The sequence below is a fragment of the Suncus etruscus genome, chromosome 5, assembly GCF_024139225.1.
Source record: "Suncus etruscus isolate mSunEtr1 chromosome 5, mSunEtr1.pri.cur, whole genome shotgun sequence".
In the NCBI taxonomy this organism is placed as follows: Eukaryota; Metazoa; Chordata; class Mammalia; order Eulipotyphla; family Soricidae; genus Suncus; species Suncus etruscus.
Window position 1 is genome coordinate 14164138 of NC_064852.1, and position 5956 is coordinate 14170093.

The window sequence follows — 5956 nt, forward strand, 5'->3', positions numbered from 1 at the left end:
CCCTTTCCCTCTTCAGGGGGCCTGCTGATACCCAGAGGGTTAGTCTGTAAGCCCAAAGTTGGGGTAAAACAGGTTTGTCTCTGCTGGTACTGTGGCACAGCAAAGATCCCGAACCCACCTTGGCGGTTCTCCCCAGAGGGAGAGCATCTACAGCAGTCTCCCTTACCTCACACTTCACCTTCTCACACCTAGTGACTCCAATTCTGACCCAGAGATGAATGGACATGAGCTCTGACTTCTGGGGTGCCCAGTGTTGGGGGAAGCAGATACTGCCACCAACAGACATTTTCGGGACAGTGTTCCTGTGATGGATGAGACCCTGAGGCTGGGGAAGTCCCAGTGAGGCCTGGAATCAAATCTTGCAGGGACCAGAGGCAGAATGGTGTTCAGTAAAAACTCTTTGGAAGAGAAGGTATTGCAGGTGAGACCAGGAGGGACAGGCGGGGTTCATCAGGCAGGTGGACAGGAATGCTTGAGAGAAACCCAAAGAGGAAGTTTCAAAGCCATTTGAAGGTCCAGAAGTGAGAATTTGGGGAACCATGTTGTCAGTGTCGCCTGGGATGAGGAGTTGGGCCTACAGCCTGGGCATTTCTCTAAACCCTGTGCAAATTCCAGGTTTAGGGAGGGGCCTCCTGATCCCTTTAGGCTGTGAATTTTGCCCCTAATGGTGATTTCTGAGCTTCCCCCAGTCTCGAGCGACTGCACAGACCCACTTTGTCAAGCAGGGGAAGGACACGGCTTGGTTATTACACAGTAACTACCGTGGAATTACCTGATTGTTTGTATTTTTCTTGCTACGTAAATTGTGTTTGGCCTTAGCATGTAAATTGGGCCATAATTACTGTGTAATTTATAGTTTTTATATCTTATAACAAGTTAGTGTCTAAATCACACACCCCCATGTAAATACTTTAAAATTATTCAGTAATTACTTATTTACATTATAATTAAAAATAAGTAATTAGCATACATTTACAAAGGATTTACATACTTATTTCTAAATATCAGTTCTTGGCAGGGCTCGGAAATCTTGTGCTGGTAATAAAGGAGAGGCTAGGAAAGGAAGGCTTCTCAGGTTGGGAGAGGGGTGTGTGTAACTTTGGGGCCCCCCAATAGACTCAGAGGGGGTGCTTGTGGGTGGGGGAGCCAGGCCAAGGAGGGGAAGGCCAGTCAATGACTTTAATAATGGCCTATCTAGGGGAGGTGAGGGGGGCATCCTGCGGTCCTTATTCTCTTTGTTGGGGGAGATACCAGGTGATGCTCAGAGGTTACTCCTGGCTTTGTGCTCAGGAATCATTCCTGGGGGGCTTCGGAGACAATATAAAGTGCAGGGGATAGAAACGAAACCTTGTTGGCTGTATGCAAGGCAAGAGCCCTCCCCGCTGTACTATCACTCTGCCCTCCATTTATTTATTTATTCACTTATTTATTTATTTATTTATTTATTTATTTATTTTGGTTACATCCAGCAGCACTCAGGCGTTACTCCTGGCTCTACACTCAGAAATCGCTCCTCGCAGGCTCGGGGGACCATATGGGATGCTGGGATTCGAACCACTGATCTTCTGTATCCAAGGCAAACACCCTGCTTCCATGCTATCTCTCCGGCCCCACTCTGGCCCCTTTCTTTAATCTTTATTTTATTTCCAGATATCCCTTATTTAATTTCTTTCTTTCTTTTTTTTTTTTTTTTTTTTTTGACCACAGCCAGTGGCACTCAGGGGTTATTCCTGGCTCTGAGCTCTTCTCCCTGCCTGTCTTTGTGGCATATTTTTTTCCCTTTCTATTTCCTTTTTGTGCATTTTAGATGATGTGGTTTGTAATATTGCTACTAAAGAGGTGCCATGTACATCACTTGATCTCCTTTCAGAACCCAGTTCTTACCCAGAGTGATTATGTCCAATTCTCATTGTCACAGTGGTTCCTTCTCTGCCCTAACTACATTCCCCTGCTCTTCCTTCTTTTTTGTTTTTGTTTATGGGTCATACCTGGTGCCACTCAGGGTTTACTTCTGGCTCCATGCTCAGAAATTGCCCTGACAGGATTGGGGAACCATATGGAATGCTGGGGATAGAAACTGGGTCAGTCCTGAATCAGCTGCGTGCAAGGCAAAGACCCTACTGTTGTGCTATCACTCTATTCTACCCCCTTCATTCTGGAAAGCAGCTCAGTGCAGGGCACATGCAGCCTTGCTCTGGGCCCTGACCCCAAGAGGATGGGGGATGCATCTCCTGCTCACCTGATGCTTTGTATATCCATCTGTTTTCCTGCATCTTCAACCCCAGACCGTTTCCAAATAATCACTCCAGTGGCCAGACTGGGCAAGGCTGGTGTCATTTCAGTCCCAAGCAGGATGTTGAATGCCAATCTTGTAGGTAGAAAGCAAAACCCCAGGCCCATAAAAGAACCTCAGCATCTCCAGAGTCTTGGGATTCAGAGACAGGATGTGGGATGTGGAGGACTCTCCCGGGTTCCCAGATATTTACCAGTTGGCAAAAGGCCCCAAGTAATGGCCCCTGGCTGGTGGCATGGCTGTAGCCTCTTAGTACCATGTCTTAGATGGCAGCTCCCTGGCTGCCCCTCTGTCCCACACTCTGGTAAATTCTTGGCTTCTGGAAAGTGTGGGATGTGGCAGATCAGGGTGTCAGGAACATGGCCTCAAGGTCTAATTTGGGCTATTAGGGGTGGGATAGAGGGAGTGAAGGAGATAATCTTGGTCCTCAACATGATTCATCAATGCTTTTCATGTGCACAGGAAGATGCCCAGACATCTTTGGGGCTTGGTTTTGGGCCATACCCAGCAGTGCTCGGGTGTCACTCCTGGCTCCGCACTCAGAAATTACTCCTATTCTCTGCATCCTGCGGTGGTTTGAGGGAAGATAGCTAAGCGCATGAAGAAGGTGGGGATCATGGGTAAACATGGGACGCATTATGGCACTTCCCTCCGGAAGATGGTGAAGAAGATCGAGATCAGCCAGCCATGCCAAGTACACATGCTCCTTCTGCGGCAAGACCAAGATGAAGAGACGGGCTGTGGGCATTTGGCACTGTGGTTCCTGTATGAAAACCATTGCTGGTGGCGCTTGGACCTACAATACCACTTCTGCTGTCACAGTTAAATCTGCCATCAGAAGACTGAAGGAATTGAAAGACCAGTAGATCTCCATTCAGAAACATTGTTGGCCTATAATAAATGGGTGAATTTATGTAAAAGAAAGAAAGGAAGAAAGAAAGAAAGAAAGAAAGAAAGAAAGAAAGAAAGAAAGAAAGAAAGAAAGAAAGAAAGAAAGAAAGAAAGAAAGAAAGAAAGAAAGAAAGAAAGAAAGAAAGAAAGAAAGAAAGAAAGAAAGAAAGAAAGAAATCCTGATGCTGCTCAAGGATCAGAGGATCATAGGGAATCAAACCCGGGTTGGCTGCATGCAAGGCAAATTCGCTATGGCTATGCTATTGTCCACAGCCAAGGTCTCACCTCCTTAGACACCTCAACCACAGGCAGAAGCCCAAGATTTTACAGAGGAGAAATGAACAAAGTCCTAGTCTCAGTCTTCAATTGAGACATTTTGGGATAGAGCAGAGAAATCTAAGCTCAAGTCCATGGGACTCCAAAATCCATTTATTCCACAGAAAGAGGGGATCTGACCTCAGAGCCTTCTAAGCCCCTGGGGGCTGGCTAGTTTGGGGACAACTAGAAAGTCCTCTGGTGCCAGCCGGAATGGCATGGTGTTATGCTTTGGAGACAAGGGGACGAGCCTGGGGTGAGGAGATAAAAGAACTCTGAACTGGTTGCCTACATGGCTGAGACCTAAGCAGCAAAGGCCATGTGGAGGTACCAAGCCACGCAGTTCCAGTCTCCAACAGCGACACCAAGTGGCCAAGCACTGCAATAGCAGTTGGTACTCTGCAGGTTGGGCTATTCCCAATGGGTTGTGTTGTGTTGTGTTGTGTTGTGTTGTGTGTGTGTATGTGTGTGTGATATAAATTTCTTCAAGAGGAAGGGTTGTATTATTTTACAAATAGGGAAAGGGAAATAAATTTTTCAGGGAAGAGATTTGATCAAATCATAACCCAGGTTAGTAGAAGGATGTTACTAATGCCTTGTGTAATGGGAATGGGGGCTTGTGGTAGCGATGTAGGCTGCTGTGTGTGTCTTTTATGAACCTGGTTTGAATCCTAGGATAGAAGAGTTGAGTGTGGCTTTGACAGGAATCCATTGAACTTTTGTTTCTAGTCTAAGATATGAAAACAATGTGTGAAGGGTCCCAGGGAAGAGCTCTACTGAAATCCAGTCATCACAAATTCCTGTTTGGGAAGGTCTTTTTAAAAAATCATTATTTACACTATTTTTAGGGATTGGAGCAATAGCACAATGGGTAGGATGTTTGCCATGCATGTGGCTGGCCTAGGCTCATTCTCCGGCATTCTATATGGTCCTCCAAGCCTGCCAGGAGTAATAATTTCTGAGTGCAGAGCCAGAAAGTAATCCCTGAGCACCACTAGGCGTGGCTCCAAATAAAAAAAAACACCTCTTTTTTTAGAAGAGTCTCAAAGATATTACAGTGATTTCCAGTCCACTGTCTATCCTTGACCTTTAAAGTCTTTTGTGATCACAGATCTCTCCATAAAATAAAGCAATTGCCATAGGTACAGTGTGATGAATGGATCCTAAATTGACTTTATTTACCCCAGTTTTTCCACTTTATTTACCCCAGTTTTTCCATGGATACCTTTTCTTATGTGTCATATTACATTCAGTTCTTATGTTTCTTCAGTTCCTTCCCATCAGTCTTTTAGCTCATGATACTGGCATGTATCATGTGTTTGTTCCACCCATGGCTAAGTGCTCACATACTTAGCTGTGATACTTAGTTGTAATACCATAGGGGGTGTCTCTGTCATTTACTCAGCATGTGAGATGGTGCTGGGGATTGAACTTGCCACCTCATGCTTGCCAGGCGACTGCACTACCACCCAGCCATGGTATATTCACTGATTTCTGGTCTGGGATCAGCATTTATATTTCTGTCAAACTAAATGCTCTGCATGTAAATAATCATGATTAGCCCATCATTTCTGTGAATAAATTTTGATTTAGAGCTACAAGCACACCTCCACACTGGTTGTCCCCAAAGTGGATAGTGTGCGGGGGTGGTTGTAAATATTTGGACAGGACAATTTGTCTGTATATCTGTGATTGTCTTTATGTTTGGGAAAAAACTTGCCCCCGAATCCTGCCTCTCAGTCTGCTGCAGAAAGGGAAAGAGGTCCTTGTCCTTGAAGGAGCAGGAAGAAGTTTCTGGAATAGGCTAGGTGGTGCCAGACCAGGGTGAGAGAGTCCTGGGAGCTCTGCCCAAATTGAGAATCCAACCACCCCCCAGGACAGAAGGTGAGAACAAGAACTTGGTGCTGAGGGATATACTAGAGGAAACTGTCTTTGGGTAAGCGTTTCACACCCTTAGACAGAACTCTGTGCTGACCTGGGACCTCTTCACCTAGGAAGGAAGAGGGTAGCCCAATGGGCAAACACACATATGCATACACACAGCGTTGTTATGCCTGTTGAGGCATTTAAACACATGTGTGAACAAAGGGTTCCAGCCTATATTGGATATATCCTATATTGGATATAGGATATATATAATGTTGGGCAAATGGAAAACATCTCCATGCCTGGGTGCCCTCCTTTTCTTAAATGCAGTAGGTGGGACCCCCACACACTTTCCCAAGATGTATATGAGCCTCTGTTTTTTTGGTTTGTTTTATTGTTTGCCTTATTTTATTTTCCTATGTTTATTATAGCACTATGATTTACCTTCATAGTACAGCTGTCTCAGGCATTCAATGTCCAAACGCCAATCCCACTATCAGCTATGACCTTTCCTTCACCAGTGATCTCAATCTCCCACCCACTATCCTAGCCTACCTCCTTGCAGGCACAAACAAATATACTTTGCATTGG

General features: G+C 45.3%; 1 pseudogene; it reads left to right on the forward strand.

Annotated features, from left to right (window-relative positions):
* The first annotated feature begins 379 nt into the window (after positions 1 to 379).
* On the forward strand, positions 380 to 3221 carry LOC126009408 (60S ribosomal protein L37a-like; annotated as a pseudogene).
* The last annotated feature ends 2735 nt before the right edge of the window (positions 3222 to 5956 follow it).